The 19,814-nt window shown below is 40.5% G+C and overlaps 1 long non-coding RNA gene across 1 annotated transcript in view; it reads left to right on the top strand.

Moving 5' to 3' along the window:
• The first annotated feature begins 200 nt into the window (after positions 1-200).
• Positions 201-19,814, top strand: part of LOC309576811 — a 228,406-nt gene continuing 208,792 nt past the window's right edge. The window contains exon 1 of the long non-coding RNA XR_014226718.1: positions 201-264. This is a non-coding gene — a long non-coding RNA (uncharacterized lncRNA). The remainder of the gene's footprint in view (positions 265-19,814) is intronic.

Genomic DNA, 19,814 nt, shown 5'->3' with positions numbered 1-19,814 from the left:
ACACATCATTCATGATACCTGTTTCTGCCACTGAAGGGATAGGTTGTACTCATAAATTTGTAGACTTTTAAAGCATGAAAAACAAACACAATCTAATAATATCTATTGACTGCATAGGCATAAATATCCCTTATAAGACATTTGCTAACCTTTTGGACAATTGGCCTGCTACATCAAAACCATGCAGGTGGGTGAGCTCTGCAAAGTTGTTTCAGGTAGACAGGAATACAGTTTGCACAGAGGAGCCCTAATCGCTGAGCAAAGGTAATCTTCTAGTTTGGACTGACCTGAGAACAATTGTACCTGTGTGCTGTGTGTCTTAGTGGACGTGGAAAATGTGAAATGAACTGTGAAAAATGTTTGCGAAGCATGCAGAGTTTCAGTGGACTGTGGTGATAATGCCCTGCTATTGAGTCTGTGTATTATTTTCCCTGGATTTGTAAGAGGACACTTTTGCAGGTCTTTGGCCTATATTGACAGAAGGCAGAAGACTGATCTATAATGAGGTGCTTACTTTGGATCTGATTTAAGGCTCATGGTGGCTGATGAAAATCATCAGGTGATTTAAATATCCTTTATATAAATACAACAACAGTTTTTTTCATGAATTGTAGGGCTGTCTAAAGTAGTAGATGCTGTAGAACCATGTGAACACATTTAATTTGAGTCTAATAATTCAAACAAATATGTGACTTCAAATTAATTGGAGGTTTCTGCTTCTAACTATAACATTTCTTATCGTGTAAAGCATTAAGGCAGCATAACGTATACAAGACAAATATTAAACAAAGGTATTATAGATGGGAAATTCCTAATCTAGCTCAGTATGTTGGTACAGTGAAAGTTTCTTAATCCAATATCTGATGAAGGAACAAGGAGAGAATTAATTTACTGCACACTAATTACTGAGGAGTATGCACTGTATATACAGTGAAAGGCGCTGAAATGAATACTTGATAAACAATATCTGGCAAATTAAAAATCTGAAATGTTAAATGAAATGCAAATTAAAAATCTGGACCGTTAAATTAATTGAATGCAAAAAAACCCTGACATTAACTATCGTCAAGGGTCGAAGTTATATCAGCAAAAGCAAAGCTATTCAGAGTTAAATCCTGCTTCTCTCTGTGATTTACTTGTTGTGAATGGGTGGGCACTAGAAGAGCCCCAAAGACACGGATGAATTTGCATACGTGAGGAGCAGTGCTTTCTGCCTGCTGTGCAAAGTGCTGTCCTAGGAAATGATGGGGATGCTTTGCACCTTAAAGAAGGCCTGCTGAAAGGAATGGGCCTCTTGGGTGCAGGCAAAATGCAATTCCTGTGTTGCAGTGTCTGTACCCACTCAGTTAAGCTCGTGGTGAACAAGTTTTAGTTCAGAAGAGATTTGATTTTTGTCACTTGTTTTACATTTTAAGCCTGGTTTTCTCTCTCTGTGTCTCTCTCTCCACCCCATCCCTTTTGGTGGAATGGAGACTGAAAAAATGCACTGGGAGAATATAAGATGTTTTTAAGAATTAACTTACAGGAAGTTTACTAATACTCAATATAAACTCACACATGTATATTAATTTGTTTTTCTCCAAAATATGCCCATTAAGGATCTAATGTTACAATTGCCAATTTAATTGAAACAAATTGAAATCTGCTTTAAGGATCCACCCTGCTTAAATCAGCAGGATCAACGAGAGACTGAAAAGACAGGGAAAATATAGTATTTATCTCAAAATTCTGGGACATGCCACAAGCTACATTAACATGGGGCTTTAAAAAAACCAATTTAATTTTTCATTTATTTTCCTCCATTTTTGTATATATTCTCGATTATTTGTGTAGAGTGTAACCTTATAAAGCACTGAGTGTGAGAACAGTTCCTAGTAGGAACCATTCTTGCACGTCCAGCAGGCTGGGAGAGTGGGACCTGTAAGGAGAATCTGGAAACCTCGAAAAAAGTATTTTGTAGCTCAACCTTAATAAAGTTAAACCCTTTTGAACACACAGACACTCGCACATGCATGCCAGCCCTTACAAAGCATAAGGGAGGTAACAACACTCCCCACTTTAAATATGTGCATAGAGGTATAAAAGTGCTGCATAGGGGGATCTGATGATTTAGGCTTTCTTTTGGGGGGCAAACTCATCTTTAAGAGCTCTGGGACAAGTTGGTTAGGGCACAGATAAAGTGTGAGGCTCCCTGCAGGTGCTTGCTTGTGTGATGGGGTACTGAAGCGAGATGTGTTATTGCTGGGTCAGACCTGAGCGTGTCTCTGGGGAAGCAGGCAGTGTGTGTGTTCTGCATCTTTACACCAGTTTCTTCAAGTGCTGGGTGTTCTTCCAACTGAAGAGCCTGCCAGTGATGAGGGGGATTGATTTCACTGTTTGAAGAGAAGGCCCTCAGAATAGCAGTTTTCATTGATTAAAAGAGGGCACTTTTCAGAGGGAAAGTGATTGCAGTAAATTCCAGGTTAAACTGATATTAGCATTTGAATTATAGGCAAGTATCAGAATTGCTAAGCATTAGGCATTTATATTAAGATTGATCTGGGAGAGAGTACTGCTAGTAAAAAAAGATCTATGTATTACCCTTGCAATGTAATGTCATGACCCAATTGCGGTGTACTACCGCTTCAAGGCTGGAAAGAATGCACTGCAATTAGTTTAACATTTCACAAATCTGAACTATCTAGCACTATCTTTTTATTAATCTTTGCTTGTTCTGATGTGTTTTAATAGATTTAGATATATAGTAGCACATCTATTGCAATTAAAAATCCAAGTTCTTATGTACTAGTAGTGTTACCCTGGAGGTCTAGTCAGTCTCCACAGTAATGAAGATGTAATTATACTGATGTAAATCGCTGTACCATAACTAGGAGGGATTGGCCTTTCCCCTCCCTTAACTCATTGAAAGATTTTATCTTTGACAGGTACTGTCAAACAGGGTGATGGGCTAGAAGACAGAAAGCTTTTTCTGGTAACTACTTTGCTTGGGAAGAAAATGTGGTTCTTTTATTGGGTTGGGTGTTTTGGTGATTTTTTTTTTTTTGAATTATTTTTCTTTTTTAAGATGCATACTGAGATGATTCTCAAGTCCTTCACCTCCCATTCAAGGTAGCAGCAATTCCTATAGGCTTCCTAACGAAGCATGGTCAAGATCAGACTTTCTGCTCTGACTGTGCTGTTCTCAGCCTGAGCATAGGAAAACACATCTGAAGGTAGCTTGTGCACGTATAAATAAAGTGTATATTTAAAAAAACCCTAAACCAAAATCAACATCAGAAGAGGGTGATCTCTTAGGAAACACTTTCTTTCTGGTGGTAGTTTAACTTACCAAGTTTTTTCTGTTGTACTGGACTGAAACAGCACTTAGTTTTCCCCTAGTCCACTATCTAGCAAACATCTCTCATCTTCCTTCCCTCAATAATCTCCTTGAATATGCACATGTGTTTTGTCACATTTTGTGTATAGTCTTAAAGCCCACAACCAAAACTCTGAATTAAGCCCAACCAGAAGATCCACTGCTTGTTTTATTGTGTGGCTGGGACATGATGTCTGAGAAGAGAGATGCCATCACTGCAATAAGAGAATGTTCTGCATGAAGCCCTATCTGAGTTTCTAACACTGTCTCTGTGGTCTGATAGCAAGGCAGGGTGTTTCCACAGAAACTAGTTAGTTGTACCAAAAATCTGGAGGGCCACTAGCGAGGATGTTCAACATGTTATCACGATCCTCCTTCAAGCTAACTGATGGTAAGGATATGTTCCTTGCCAGATTGGTAGAAAGTTTTTGTAGGGCTACACCAAAGCTCTACCATACTCTGACTTCTTGGGCAGTGCAGGTTTCTAAGGAGATGTGGGAATTTCTCCTGGGAGAGATGCTATGGGCTCACTTCAGACAAGTTCTTACAAGAGAGGATTCCCCCTCCTCAGTGTTAAGAGTCAGGTTTAGGACTAAGGCAAAAGTGAAGGAAGATTACTGTTATATTACTGGGAAAAACTGCTACTTTTTTTCCCCATCACTTTTCATGTGCATATATTCTGAGGTTTTTCATATCTGTTTCTCATCTCTGGCAGTCAGCAGTTGACAATGGGGTTTATGGCAGAAGCCACAAAGTGTCCCGGCCTGTGGGCGACTGGGCACTGCTGACCCTGAGGGTCTCCTTCCACGGGCAGACACAGCTATGGTGGCTGTGGCATCACTGTCTGAGCTGTAAGTGCTCTTGGGCTTCAGTGCTGAGAGTCTGGTGCCTTTCCCAATTGCTGAAATTCACTAAGGAGGAGATAGAAAAAGAAAATAAATGTCTCAGTTTTATTTTCCCTTGAACTGTCGTTTCTTTAGAATTGGCTGTTCCACATGTTACTCACCTTGCTGGCAAAAGCATCGGTGATCAATGAGGACAAAGTGATTCTGACTGTCAGCTTGCCACGTACATCCAGAGCAAACGAACACATCAGAAGATGATTTTGTGCAGGGCCTGCTTTTGATTTGTGCATTTTTCTGGCAGACTTGGGCTATGCCCTATTACTTTCTTACAATAAAAGAGAACGTTTCTTCTACTGGAGCTTGCAGCATGCAGCTGCAATAATCATAGGGGAGCCCCAGGTGGTCTGATTTATGGTGTTTAATGTGAACCCCTGAGGTTCTGTCAGGAGAGATTATATAAGGTATAAAACATTTTGCAGAATTGTTTTGCCACACTTCAGTTCTAACTTGCAGTGGGCCTCCTTCATTTATCTCCCTGCTCCAAGACAGCTTATTTAAATGCATGTTTATTAAAGAGCTCCCAAAACCTTGTTAAAGTTGCTTCTGAAAATATTCTGACTAATGGCAATGTTGATGAGGGTGAATCATCCCTGAGAACATTGTGCTCATCAGGACAGTTGCTCAGCTGATGGGATTTGGCAGAGTGCCATGTGAGTTCATGGCACTATTTTGAGGATTGATACTGGGCAAGGATTGATATGCTGGGCAGGTGTTGACTGACAGAAGCTCTGATGGAGCTCTCTGGATTTGTACTGGCCCAAAGCCTGCAGTTCATGAAAGAGCCCTGAACTTAAATCAAATACTTTATTGTACAATCTTCATACAGGGAACATTATCTATTAAATGCAAGTGTGTTTCTGTGAGGATATATCCACAAGCTAGGCAAGAGGCAAGGAGCCATTCATTTAACTTTACTACTGGTATCAAGGTACTGACTTTAGGTTTCATTGTTGTCCTTCTCAAAACAAGTTGGAACAAGCTGTTGTAGCGCTACCCCCCATGCTGGAAGGCAGCAGTGGGAGGGGTAGAGGAGGTGCACTGGCTGCACCCATCCATGCAACTGCATTGGCACCAGAGGCAGGGAGTGACTGCCTTAGCAGGCTAAAGGGATGTGGCTAGGGCTTTGGCTAAGTTTGCTCAAACAATAGTTTGTCCAGGCAAGGAGATGGATTTCCACCCCTGGTACAGCCCGTGACTCAGAGTCTGTGCTGGAGCCCTTCTCCTCAGTGTGCTTTCCGTAAGCAGGGTTGCAAAACACCCTGACAGACTCAGATCACATCTTTCTTCACTAGCCAGGCAAACTTAGACTCAAGGTTTAAACTCGGGTTCCTTTGTAACTAGAAATTATTTAGTTGCATAGTATGACAAGCACAAGAAGGAAGGTCCTGAAGGTGGAATTCATGTCCTGAAGTGTTTAGTGAAACAAAATAAGACAGTAGCTGAGGAAAGAAGATACTTACTATAAGTTGATGCTTGCTTGATGAGGAAGTGAAGGAATGAAATCAGAGTGAGCTCTGGATGGGTACAATGACTAAACTTGTACTGGATCAACTACAGGGGTTTGGTTTACTTTATTAACCCTGTGCTACCTAAACTGAAACATCCTGAGGTGGTTTGGTTTTTTTTTTTTTTGGTAGAGGACAGATGATATTTGTTTATATAGCACTTAGTTTCAGCTAATGACAAGTAGACACAATCTGTAATCTTGTCTATTACCTGTCCTGTATCACACCCTTTCATTTACTACATTGAAGTACCAGTAAAAAGCATTCCAAGAGACACAATGGAGTGGCACAGCAGCCCCAACACAGTCGAAGGCTGCATATTGTATTACAAAATTACTATTTTTTTGGTGGGAAAGGGGGAAGATGATGTGCCAGTTTACAGGAAGGTTGGGCAAAAGGTCAGGGAAAGTGCGGAATTATTATCGGCTCTGCTGGGGCCACACCTGTGTGAAACGTTTAATGCTGACACAAGAATGAACTTGAAGCATGTTTGGAACGTACAAGCAGCAAAGAAAATCAGAGAACTTAAACTGGAATTGTTAACTGTGTAAAATTTGCTATAGGATGGAGAGACCAAAAGCAGCCCACTGAGACCCAAAAATGTAGTTGAGGCCACTCTCATCTCTCTAAGGACATGGAGTATGTGGAGGTTACAGAGCTGGGCATGAAAATGGTCCATTAGGAGTAGTCTTGGCCAAAAAGGGTTCTGTTTTAGTTTGAAGTGAAAATACCCTGCTCGTAAGTAGGACAGACTGTTACTGTGGTGGGACTGCTCAATTTGCAGCCTATAAACTATGATCAGCTTTCACTCTTGCTCACCTACTCTAATGAGAAGCAGGAGCTGCTTTCCACATTGCTGCAAACCTGCTTAGCTCTGCTACCATCAGTCTGTGACTATCTGTACCAGTTCAGACTTAATGCCAGTTGCAACTTGCTCACCACTGCTGGTTGGAATAGAGCTCAAACCTGGCTTCTGTATTTATGCTTTAACCACAACACCCTTCTTCATCTCCTTCTCTGAAAATCCTACACTGTAGATATTGAACCCTAAAGGAGAAGAGACTCTCAGCAGACGTAATTTTGTATGAGTAATTCACTTTTAAAGCTTGGATATATTCCATCTTCCTGGTGACTAATGGTACCCGAACAGAACATAATTGTATAATCCTTTTCCAATTGCTTAATAACTCATTTTCCTTGTTTGTAAGATGCTGTTTTTCAGTGTTTCAGAGATGCGAGGACCTGCATGTGGTAATGAGTGACAGACAGTCGTTTACTTCTCAGCAATAATGCCATTAAGGAAACCTCTCTACACTTAGAGCCTTGACAGCTGGCCAGGCCCTGACATTCTGACTCATCTAAACCCAGTGAAAGGCCTGCTGGTGGGAAATTCTTCCACAGTTTCATGTCGTGCTGCCTTTGGTGGCAGTGCTCCCCTGGGGAGTCCCAACCCCACTTCTGCCTGCTCACAGACACCTAAAAACCAGCACATCATCAATCCTTGGGGCTGCACTGCAGGTGGAAACGCTGCAGCCTGACAAATATTTCTGTTGGTGTAGCTGGTGGAAAGGACCCGAAGCTGGGAGATGAAACGTCTCAGGTTGGGTTTTCTGTATGAGTGGGAGGAATATCTTCCTGAGCTGGGAAAGGCTTGGTCAATCACAGGATGTAATGTTGTTTCCAACTGCTGGACCAGCTAAGTTGAAGAAAGTTATTCAGGTAGGAAAGGGAAGGTAAAGGAGGACGAGGAGCAAAGAGGTGCTGGTTTGGTAGGAAACATGTGAAGGGTAGTAAAGTCCAGAAATTTCCCAAGGACTTTGATCTAGATACAGCAAATGCCTTTGAAGACAGGGAATGGGTGCAGGAAAATAGACTGCATGGATGCCATAGATGTCTTATGCTCTTTTATAGAGAGCTGATGTCTATGGGTAATTTCACTGTGTTGAACTCTTCAACAGATGAACAAATGTATTCTCTTTTTTTTTTTCCTAAGAACAAATGCTTGAGCCTTAGAAGTTGGTGCTGATGTTTAGGGGTATAAAAAGAAACCTTTAGCAGGTGGGTAATAAAGTGCTATTCTTTTAAAAAGGTGCAACAAGCAATGTTGCCCAAGATATCTTGCTAAGAACAGCAAGTGCTACAACCTACTGAAATAAAAATAAATTTAAAACACGTGGGTCCAGATGGAATGGGACAAAAATACAAATACCATTGATTGTCCAGGGCTGTGTTATTCCAGCTATTACCAAAAGGTTAGTTAATTTATACTTTAGTTACAGGCATAAATGCCCAAACCTCTGCTGCATTTAGTGGTGCAGTATCAAGTCTTGGTATGGCTGGTGTGAAATGATGGGGAGTTGGCTTAGTAGTGTCTTTTCTTAGATTTTTAGAAATTAATGAAGAGAATTTTCTTCAGAGTATTCTGGGATCTGTTGAACCTGAAAGCAGAGCTCAGACTGGGTGATGTTTTGTGGGCATTGTGACTGAGGAGAGAAAGTTCCATGTGTATCTGAATAGTAAAAACCAAAACCAACAACAAAACAAAAAATGTTCAGCTCTTACTTGCAAAAAAAAAATCATCATCTTCAGAGTTGCCCGAAGTCTGCATTTAGAAGTAGAAAAATGTGTTAAAGAGAATAGGGATTGGAATTTTTGGGAGAAGCAGGCTTAAAACTGTTTTGCACCTGTCAATGGGTGCTTAGAGGTTGCCTTAGCTGCTGTAGGTGATAGCACTGCAAAGTGAGAAGATAACAGAACTGTTTGGAAAAATCAATATTTAACCCTGCATCATACCAGAATACTGCTTCTCATCCTCCAGATAACTGCCAAGATGAGGAAAGAACAAGTTCAGCTGTTTGAATCTGTTTTCTCTTTCACAGAGTAACTGTGGTGTGGGTTTTTGTGTGTGTGGTGGTAATTTTTTGGTGGTGTGGGTGTTTTCTCCCCACGGGCATTAAAATATCTCGATCATCTCTTAGAAACCTCAGTTCCTTCATGCATAGGAGCTTCTGCAGATAGTCCTAGTACAGGATCAGTGCACTGTTTATTTTGTTTTCCCTTGGAATGAATCTTTATCTTTTTTTTTTTTTTTTTTTTTTTATATTGTCAAAACATGCTATAGCAGGCTGTGTTCTCTTACAACCCGTTCCATGTTGAAATGTGAACCCATTGCAACACAGTCTGTCTGGCATATGTTGTCATAGCTTTTAAAAAGTTGCCCTGCTTCTCTGTTGGCTTTGAGAATTTTATTAAATAAGAGTATTTATTTTTCCAAATTCCCCATGGGCAAAAGCAGGTAAAAAACAGATACCTATGCCTAATTATAACATTATAGTTCACATTAATCTCTCTTAATTTTCTTTCATTCCACCTCCAGCATGCATTCTCTCATTCCTAATTGCCACTGGATAATTTTAAGTCATTTGCTTACTCAGGGCTTTATGCCCTACACTCATGGATTGTGGCAGATGAATCCTTAACAACAAAATAAAATGAGAAGCTCATTCTTGCTGTTTAGGTAGGTCTCTCCCTCCCTGTCCCAAAGTTAGCAAGCAAATTGTTGCTATTAATTTTTGAATTAGTGTACGTGTTGCTCAGTGTTCAGATGAATTTAGCAACAGACTCAAGGCTGACTTTGCCTCTTCAGGAGAGATGTTCTATGCTATGTGTTGGTTGCCAAAATACCTGGTGTGTGATTACTCTGACTGTTGTTGTGGGAATTCTGTTATGTTGGGAACATAGCTTTTAAGGGAGAAAGGACTGCTCAGTCTTGGTCTGTGAGGGATTTTGGACTCAAGGCACTGTTGACTCCCATATGGATGCTGTAGCTGATCTTAGTGATGAGTACAAGGATGTTGCTTTTTCATTTCCTTTTCTCTTATTAGTGTTTTTTTGCTCTACTTTGTGCTGTACTACTTAATTTTCTTCAGGATTTTGGGTTTATTTGCTCTATTTGGAAATATTACTGCCTCTTGATCCACAGGAGAAAAAAATTGTTCTAAACCAGAAACTCTGGAATCATTCAGCATTAATGGAAGCAAACAGTCTCAAACTCCCTGGTATGGTACATGTGCTCCAACTTCTATTATTGTATGGCTTGATTATGAGAGATTATTAGTGGCAGTTATCCTGAGAGAGATATAATTCCTTTTCTAGCTAACTGTCCTATTTCTAGCTCCCTTGAATCTGTCTCTTTCTACAGAGTTGCAGCAATCCTTTAGTTCATTAGATATGGACAAACTAAAGGAGAAATATACTTTCAGTTCTTAAACCAGCCATGTCTTGGGAAAGGCCTGCCCCAGCTGCCAAACAGACTGAAGTCCTTGTGTAGTTTTTTTCCTTTGTTTTTCTTTGGCCCCACAGCGCACTGAATTGGGCAGAAAATTGCTCTTATTGTCAAAGTAATGCCTTAAAAAAAAAAAAAGGCAAGTGCCAGCAAGGCCTCTCATGCCTCAAGAGGAAGTATTTCCACTGCCTTCTCTCCTGCAGTTTGGTCACCCGTAGGTCAACCTCAGTTTCCCTTTCTTTGCATTAGGTAACAACATGTTCAGGGTTTTGCTTATCCTTAATCATTTAAGTCCCAGTTAGAAAATATGGTTTGGTGACCCACTCTCCTTTTGGTTTCAGTGAGAATTAAACCCCTTACTACCACAGAGGGAACTGTCCTACACAGCACCAGAGTCTGACTGAATGTTGTATTGTGTATTTTTTACAAGGCAAACATCATCCCACTGGGTTAACCTGTCTGGACACATTGATCTCTTAGCTTGTATTATTTCCTTTGGTCAAGAAATGTGCAAAACCTTGGTCTCCTATGCTGGCTCATGTTTTCTGCTATTCATGCTTCTTTCAATCCATTTTATCCAGCCCTATTTTTTTTTGGTCAAAGTCTTTCATACTCCCAGTCATTTATCTTATAAAACAGCTACTTAGTTGCAACTTCAGTGTTAAGAATTTACAGAGTGATAGAGCTGGGGAGGGGGTGGCTGAAAATCAAACATTATCGAGCAAAAGCACATGCCACGTCTTGCGTATCTTATTCTGCAATTCTTTGAAGTTTAATCTTTTCAAAAGAAAAGCCTTTCAGCTACTTTGTGGCAACAACTCGGGCTTGTAACTTTTGACTGCACAGTGCTCCTAGTTCATAAACTGATCTCATCCTTTTCTGACAATTAATACTAAAGTGAATTTAAATTGGATCTCCTCCTGCCACCGCATCAGCTGTCTGGAACAGTTTGCCTACCTTGGTCTCCCACACTAATTCTCTCTGTACCTTTTCAAAATGCTGCTAAAAATCCTGACCTCCTTTAAGGCTCTACCAGCCAGCAAACTGTGAACCAGTTTCTTTTCACGTGTGGATTTGGCTGCACATCCGCTTTGTAGAGCCGTAGAGGGCTACAGAAGAGAGGGTGGCTGAGCGCTGGGCAGAGATCAGGATATCAGCTTAGCAGCTCCATAAGCCTTTCAAACCACCTCTCACCTCATGCTCCAGCTGCACGAAGATGCAGCCCAGAGCAGGCAGCAGTGTAGCCTCATACATACCCTGGGAGAAACTCGGCATGGCCTTGTGCTTCTCCTCTCCATCTCTGCAGAGCTGCGACCCCATCCCTTCATCCCTCTCTGGTGCAGTTGTGTTGACTGAACATCCACAAACAAACATACAGAGATGCTCTTGTAGCCATGGAGAGGACCAGAAAAAGAACTCCTCTTTGCATCCTTTTCTTTTCATGCAAGGAAGAAGCATTCACAGGCTGGCTTTCAAAGCTTCTGTTTATCTGAAAAGCACTATCTTGACTGCTGGGTTAAGAGTTGAAATATTTTTATAGCATAAGATTTTTCTTAGTGTGGGATGGTAAACAGTGAGTATAATGTCATATTGTCTTGTGATTTGTTCTGTGGTCGAAGGAATAATTATATGAATGTCTTAATCTTATTTTTTTTCTCCCTTTAGCTCCTGTTGTGTAGTAGTTCTTCTGGCACTGTATTATAAGAGAATTATGTTTATACCAAGACCTCTGGGACAGGCTGTGTACAGAAACTCAGTCATGACTAAGAACTTATTGAGTGTGACAGCATTTCCCATAACAGGTTATACATTATAGAGCATTCTGCACCCTGTTTTCAAAAGCTCAGCATTCACAGCTGAGGCCAAATTTTCAAAAACATTTTGATGGAGAACTTGAAATAAGGGACAGCAATGAAATGTGGTCATTACCTATCGCTTTGGAAGGCCTTTGAACTTGTTTTTGTTGTCTTAACAGTACCTTTGCTTAAAGATCTATATTCATAAAGACATCTTGATCTTTGTGAACTGACTGTAAATGTTTCCAAAGGACATTACTAAACTCATACATGACACTGGCATAATTGTTTCCATGGAAACAATTTTCCTTTTAAAGGAAAATAATAAAAAACCCAAAGGATGACACATGAGAACATAGAAAAAGCCATAGCAGGTTGGAGCAAAGGTCTGCTGAGATGTGTGTCCTGTATCCAACAGTGGTCAACAGAAGGTGTTTGGGGAGGTGCATCAGAACAATACAAGTATATGGCAATGCTGCTCCAGAAATTCTTTCAGCTTTAGCAGTTTTGGACTCAAAGATTTCCTGAGCCAAAGGTGCCAGTCTTACAAGCAACGTGATTTTTTTTTTTTTTTGTTACTATGAAAAGCCTTGTACAGCACAATGACGTGTCTTTACAATCAGGCTCTTGCAGTAATATCATTCCAGGGAGAACATAGGGGCACTTTCACAGTCTTTAGTTGTTAATTCAGTTATTCCTCAAGGAAAATGCCTGCTAGGTTTGCTTCCTTAAATGTTTCAAACTAACTGTCTAGAATTCATCATGGAAATCTCTTTTTTGGGAAAGAACTGGGGTCATAAGCTTTCTCTCAGAATGACAACTGGAAGACAGCAATCCCCTTTATAGCATTACACTCTTTTATCCTAAGAGCTAATAACATCTCGAATTCTTTTAATATCACATGTTTAACATAAGCTTGTTCATTTCACCTGCCCTTTGTCCTTGCCCCTGCCCATCTCTAGCAGGACAACCCTTTTAAAACAGGTGGTTAAGACAATGTGCTTCCTGGCTGCTTTAAGGAGGATTGCACACCTTCAGGTGAGTTTGAAGCCAAGCTTTAAAGAAGTGTGGTTTCTAGATGCGTAAGTATGTAAAGTTTTTCTGTATACATTTCTCAGTGCTGAAATGAAACTTGAAGAAGTGCCATCTCTGTGCTTGCTAAATTGCATCAGTGAAAAGTCTGCATTGTAGTTGGTGACAAAGCAAGACATGTCCATGTGCTCGCATACAAAGTGCTTAATTCCAGGTGATATCTGTAATCCTAATATTCCATAAGTCTGATGAGTTGACCTTGGTTTGACCATGCTATGTGGCAGATCTTCAAATTTCCAGAGCATGTGCTGTGTGTTTGCCTATGTGGGCTACTGAAATATTATGCCAGAAAAAGTCCCAGATTTATTCAACTTTTTGTTTAAAGTCCACCTTGGGTATTAATTGGAATCTGAATTCAGGTGTTAACCTCTTTGATTGAAAATACATGCTGAGCAATTACAGGAAGGAGGCCAATTTCAGGCACAGCAGTAATTACTGAATTAGTAGAAAAGTTCAAGAGAAGCTTCAAATTTCATATCATTGCTAAGGTTTCTGAAGAACAGCTAATCCTGAAGCGACTGGGCTCCTTGCACCTGCAAATGTGTGAGGTAACTCCACTTAAATTTCAAAGAAATCTCTGCATGAATAATTCCAGAACCAGATGTCAACATTTCTTAAAATGTAACTTTATTTTCACATGAAGAAAATTGTCCAGCAGCCTGAAATTTGTGATGATGAAATTGGGGAAAACCATTTTTTGTTAGGCAGTATTCCTTGTTCTTGAACTTGGTGGTCTCCTGCTTGATTCATTCTAGAGGAATCCTATAGTGTAACCTCCTGCCTGCAGTGGTGAGCCTCATGTCTTCTGCTTTTCAAATTTTCCTTTCCCAAAGAAAGTCTTCACAATATTTACTTGACCGCATCAGTTTTAAAATTTTTTTTAAAATTGTATCCAATATATAATACTAAACCCTACAGGATGTTTATTTTGTTCATACTCCATATCTTGCACACATTAATCAATAATAAAAAGAAAATTGTAGGACAATTAAAGGCTCTGCTCAGAATGAATGATCCAAATATTATGTTGAATTGTTTTGAATGGATTTAGTAAAGTTTCAGGTGCATCTATCCAACTTCTTTGTGCAGCCAGCATTTGCAATGGTAGTGATAGGAGATGATGGCTTTGTGAAGTTTATTTACCAATAATATACACAGAGTTTTTAAACTGTTGTTACATTTTTTTTATCCTATACAGTATATTAGGCATTGAAATGAAATAATGAAATGGAACTGAGGAGAAAAAAGAAAGGGGAGATGACAAGCCAGTTCTTGCTCCCAGCATCCTCAGGTGTCTTCCTGAGAAGTCCAGGAACAGAAAAAGGGTTCTAATACTTGATGTGCAGAATGGTGAAGTTTGTCAGGATTAAATGTTACCCTTATCTAGAAGTGGCAATACCCTTGATTGTTTTGGTGTCTGTGTTGTGAGATCTGGCTGACACAGACACAATGATCATGGGCAGGGCCTGCTGTGGGGATGGTGCTGAACACTGTGTGTGCTCTTCAGGGATGGCTGGACCATAGCTCCAAGTGACTGACATCAGGGAGATGATAGTAGTGTCTGTACAAGGCAGTCTGCCTAAGTTCGGCTCTGAAGCTATTTCTTTTCAGGGACTCTCCAGGGAGCCAGCCTAATTTGCACTGGTGAGGTCTCCAGACACTTTTGTGGGTGGTCTCTTGGCAAGTCCCTGTTGGCTCTGAGGCTTCTGTAAAGATTTTGTCCAACTGCACTGATTCTCACTGTGTTCCCAGACTTGCTGATCACTCACGTTTTTCTGGTTTTGCGTTTGAAAAAAAAAAAAAAAGGGCCATGGGGGATGGAAAAGGGGAAAATCCATAGGATAATTAAGGACAATAATTCTATGCCTGTTCATTTTATCCCATCTTAAACCTTTCTGACATGTACTGATGTCTGTAATGTAAGTGCCCTAAAGGTGTGTGGGCTGTCATATTCTTTGGTGGTGTTTGCTTTAGGAACGTAGCTGTCTGGAAGTTTTGAGGAGCTCCATGTTCTGGCATGATGCAGCTTGCAGGCTTCAGGGAGAAAAACAAGCCCAGCACTGCAGGCACTAGTCTCCTTTTAAGCTGCTGGAGGTAAAAGCATGGAAGTTCAGGCACTAAGATGTCCATACTGAATGTAAAGAGATAAGTGATTGTGTTTGTAATATCTCGGTGTGCTGGCTGATTCATTCAACCAATTAATAAACTCCTGCCCTGAGCATAAAGCCAAACCTGTTTGGAAAGGTTAATGTCAGACTCTCAGACAGCTCAGTTAAGGTTACCTTTGTGCACTCTGCAGGAGCTCCCTGAGAATCTTGTCATAAAATCTGCTTAGTGAAGCAGGTAAAATAATGCAACAGTAATGCTCTGTATCTTGTAAAAATCTGTCAGAGGATCTCCAACTGCTTGGGACAAATTAGTAAAGTCAGCTCAGCTCTCTCCTTTTCCAGGTAGAGAAGGGCTATGTTCTTTAGCAAGAAGGGTTTTTTGTTTTTTTTTTTCCCCTGTTTAAAAAAGTCTACTTTTCTCCTTTAAAAAAAAATTTAAAAATCCTTGAATGTGTTTATCCTCTTAATGGTCTCAAAGCAAAATATTCTCAGGCTGCAGCAGAGAAAATGGCAATGAAAGAATTTAAAGCAGGAACTTGTTTTGAGGTGTGCAGGAATTGAAGGCAAAAGTGCTATTGTCTGCACAGGATCTAGACTGTCCTTCTCATTTAGCTGAGGCTAAAGGAGTTTCTCAGGATCAAGTTCCACCCTGGTTGGTGGCAATTGGAATTTTTCCATTTATTTCAGTGGAGGCAATTTTGTCACCACTAGAGGTTTCACTGAGAACAGGACTTAGTTCTTAAGGGTGGGGAAGATCAACAGAGGGGCTGCTTTTGTCTGCCTGTTTCTCATGAAACTTTCTCTATTTACTCCTTCCTGCCTCCTTGCTAAAGATGATTTTCATTTTGATTTTTCTCATCAATGGAACTGTAGTTTCAGAATCTCCCACAGCTCTAAGCAGAGGTTTGTGCCTTGTGAATAATAAATACTTTTGTTGTGAAAGTAATTAATTCTTTTTTTGATATGGCATGATCAAATTAAGGTTAAAAGAACATTGAGTAGTCAAGGAAACTCACTCCCACATCATTACAGTTATGATATTTGTTTTTGGAAGGCTTAAAATGGAATGAATCCTCTTCTTCCATATCTCATAATAACTTTAATTTGTTTAACAGCTGGATAAAAAGCAAATTAATAACACAAGTACCTTCAAAGGAAGAATTTGGACATAGTAAATATTCAGCTGTGAAACAGTCATCTGTCATCACAGTTTAAGCAGCTAGTCCCCCTAAGCAGAGATGTGGCTGTATTTGAGCATCCTCAATATTTTTAGTGCAAAGTAAAAAGGACTTGTCTGTGTCACTGTTTCAGCTGAATTGCTGTTAATAGGTTGTGTCTCTGGTAAATGTTTGACTACTGTGTTCATCTACATATTATATATGAAAAAGTGTCTTCCTTAGTAGCTGGCTAGAGCAAGATCCAATTTCTGGAATTAGTCAGAGAAAAACAAAATGTCCCTAAATTCAGGAGCTGTAAAGGTATTTAACCAAAGGAAGTATCTTATCAAGAAGCAAGAATGACTTTGCCATGTGCCTTGTGCAATTTAAAATCCATTTAAAGCCAAGGAAAATACTGTAGTGGGTATAATGGGTAGGGACTTTTGAATTTGTGATATATTTCTAGAAGGTGTATTATCTGCCTGAGTTTCATTTCTTGTTTGACAAGGGAAATTTTTTAAACTGTGTTTTTAATGAAATGGTTAACTATGGGTTGTAAAGCTTGAGAATTGCTTCAGCTCTTCAGCTGCTGGTACCACTCTGATCCACACCAGTGCAGAGGCAGCTGTCTGCCCTCACCCAGGGAGTCCAGGGAGCAGAAAGCTTTCCACACAAGCAATGCTTTGCACTGAGTCCCAGGCCTGGCTTGCTGCTTCTGTGTCTCCATGTGCCTGAGGACATACGAGAAAAGGTGAGCAATAAAAGTGTCTCCAGATTGAAAGTAAGAGGCCTATTTTGACCGTAACAATAAATACATGAAAAAAGATCACAGAATTCTTTTTCTGCCTATAAATCTGGCCCTGAGGCTCGAGGCTTATAGATTTCACTCATTCTCTTTATGGTCTGAAACAAATCCAATGTCAATCAAGGCCAAGAAGGGGGAACAGTGTTCTGAGGAAGTGGCTGAACAAGAGCCCCTCTTCCTGGGGCTCTCCCACTTCAGCAGCAAATTGAGGTACTCCAAATTAGTGACAATGCCATGAGGAGGAAGGTGAGGGGCTGGGACGATGCCTCAGGAGCCCTCAGCTCCCTGCTGTGGCCCCTCCCTCTCACAAGAAACCTCCAGGTTTTGGGTCAGTCCTGAGTAGTTTTTGCAGTTATAGGGGGGTTTGCTGTGAGAAAGCTTCCTTGGGACCAGGGCAGAAATCCTCCCTGAGGGTGGGAAAGGCTTGTCCTCAGCCAGCTGCATCACCTTGCAGGAAGGAGGCAACAAGGCTTTGGGTCAGGTTTGGAGACCTCAGTCCTCACCTCACCCTCAGAATGATGACATGAAATCCCTACATCTCTCAGCTTGCTGTGGATTTTTCTGCCTAGGGTATAAGTGGTCCTTATTTTCACATTTCTGCTTCTGATACAGCTAACTTGCTGTGGCACTGATGTGTCTGGTCATTTGGGAGAAGTTTGTTCTCATCATGCTTGTCCTTACAGGATTTATGTGAGGTATGAGTCTCATTAAATTAATAGTCTTCATCTTTTCAGCATAGGATATGTTTAAAAACATCTGGTCCTAAGCTCTGGGTATCATTATCCGTAAATGAAATTGACAGGGTTGTGAACCTCGTTTCAGCCCTGAAGCAAGTAACAAAAATATCAAACCCCATGGTCCCCTTCATTCAAAAGTGCTGCTCCTTAGGGTGCCTCAAAAATTACCTTCTCCTGGGTATGCAGCCGTTTCCCAAAGCTGATTATGGGGAGTGTGTCAGGACAATCTGTTTCTGACTAAAGTTTGATGGCACCCTCTGAACCTGCCCCTTCTCAGACCTGCCAGCAACCTCAAAAAGGTATAACCATGGGTGAAACACTGCCAGCACAAAACTATGCCTTGGTCCTCCCAGAAAGGACAGTCTCTGTCCATCCTAACTCAGAACCATTTGCTGTTGGCTTTGTGGCTCATTCCACACAGGAGGGTTGGTTGCATGTGATTTTATTGTGGGGGGGGGGAAGGTATCTGAGGGATGAGGATATGCTGCCCACTGAGGTTCAAAAATGAACTATCTAATACTGATTTGAGAGCTAAGTTAGAAAATTACTTGAGAACAAGACATTTAAATATACATTAACAAGGGCATTAGGAGGCTGGCTAGATGAGAAGATGTTTGCCAAGAACCTTTTTCCTGATATATCAGTTAAGAATAAGAAAATGAAAAGGTAGTCGTGATGGCCCAGGAATGAAAGAAAATAAACTTATTGCTGGTTTGAATTTCTTCCCACTGCAGTTTCTTGAATTCTATATTTTGTTTTCATGTGATTGGATTTAATGGTTTAGGGTAAAAAAATTATCCTCAAGAGCTTTATCAAGGCTTTTTAATGCTTTGGGATTTCAGGTTTCATGGAAACCCTTGTGCTGTTTGAATCTAAAAGAATTTAAATTACAGAAGCTGGCAGTTAATTTTACACATGATGTGGTTTATGCTGTGTGCAACACTGTGTGTGTGTGTGTGTTTGAGTGTGATCTTGTACTTCTCCTGGAAATTATAGTAAATGTTTCACTACATTAAGATTTTTGAATTGAGCCTGGATATTTTAGCCAAGTTGTTGGGCTGTAGCTGCAGGACATGCATTCAGCTGTATGACACTGAGCTGGAATTGGAAGGAAACATTATAGCGCTCACAACAGAATCTTCTGTCTTTGACATTATTGAGACTGCACTTGGTTTCCTTCTTATCATGACTTCTGCCACCTCCCAAAAAGCTTTGCCCAGAGTTCTGGATAATTTTCTGTGGGAGAACTAGTGGAAGATACCTGGGAGGTAGACTGAAACTGCTTAAACATTCCTTTCACATTCTGTGATGGTGTTGTCTTTGCAGTGAGCTTGGCTTTTGCACAGAACAGGAAGTGTGTGTAGATGTATCTGAGGTCATCTGCGATTCACCTGCAGATGGAGTGATCTTTGTGGAGAACGTGTCTCTATTAGCTTTTGCTTTAGCTCCTAAGTAGTGCACTTTTTATGTGGCTGTGTAATCTGTGGTTATTGTTCTATGTGCTCCCCCAGAGTGTCCAAATTCAGCTCCTATGAAAGGTCTGCCTGTGATATGAACAGTGAAGAATGGCAGGAAGAGAGGGATTTTGGAAACTGCTTAATTTAAGTGAATTACCACTTTTGGATTTTCTTTACTGTCTTAGTGACTTTAAAAGAATGTGTAAATCTCCCTCTGAATTTGCTCTTCATTTTTTTTATCCCTCTTCATCTCTAGTCTCTGACAGTAAAATGTCAACAAAAAATATTTGAGTGCAGGTGTGGTCAAATGGGTTTGAAATTTGTAAACAAGATCACCCAGGCCTGGACCCTAGCACTGTCCAAGCTCTCTTATCTGTCTGTGTTTTACTTTTGGGATTTACTTTTGTGATTGAAATCCCTGGAGCAAATGGAGCCTCTGACTCAGATAACCACTACTGTATCAAGTTCATGTAATGTAGCCTATTAAAATAACATTAAATAGTTAGATGGGATGGTCCTTTTACAGTCTTCTTAACAAGAAAGAAACTGATGCCTAAGGCACTGAGAACTGCCTGTAAGTTGGAGAGAGCCCTAAATCATTGCTTTCGATGT

Source organism: Coloeus monedula (genome assembly GCF_965178545.1).
Source record: "Coloeus monedula genome assembly, chromosome: 10".
NCBI lineage: Eukaryota > Metazoa > Chordata > Aves > Passeriformes > Corvidae > Coloeus > Coloeus monedula.
The sequence above is the reverse complement of the archived record's forward strand: the minus strand, read 5'-3'. Positions and strand labels throughout refer to the sequence as shown.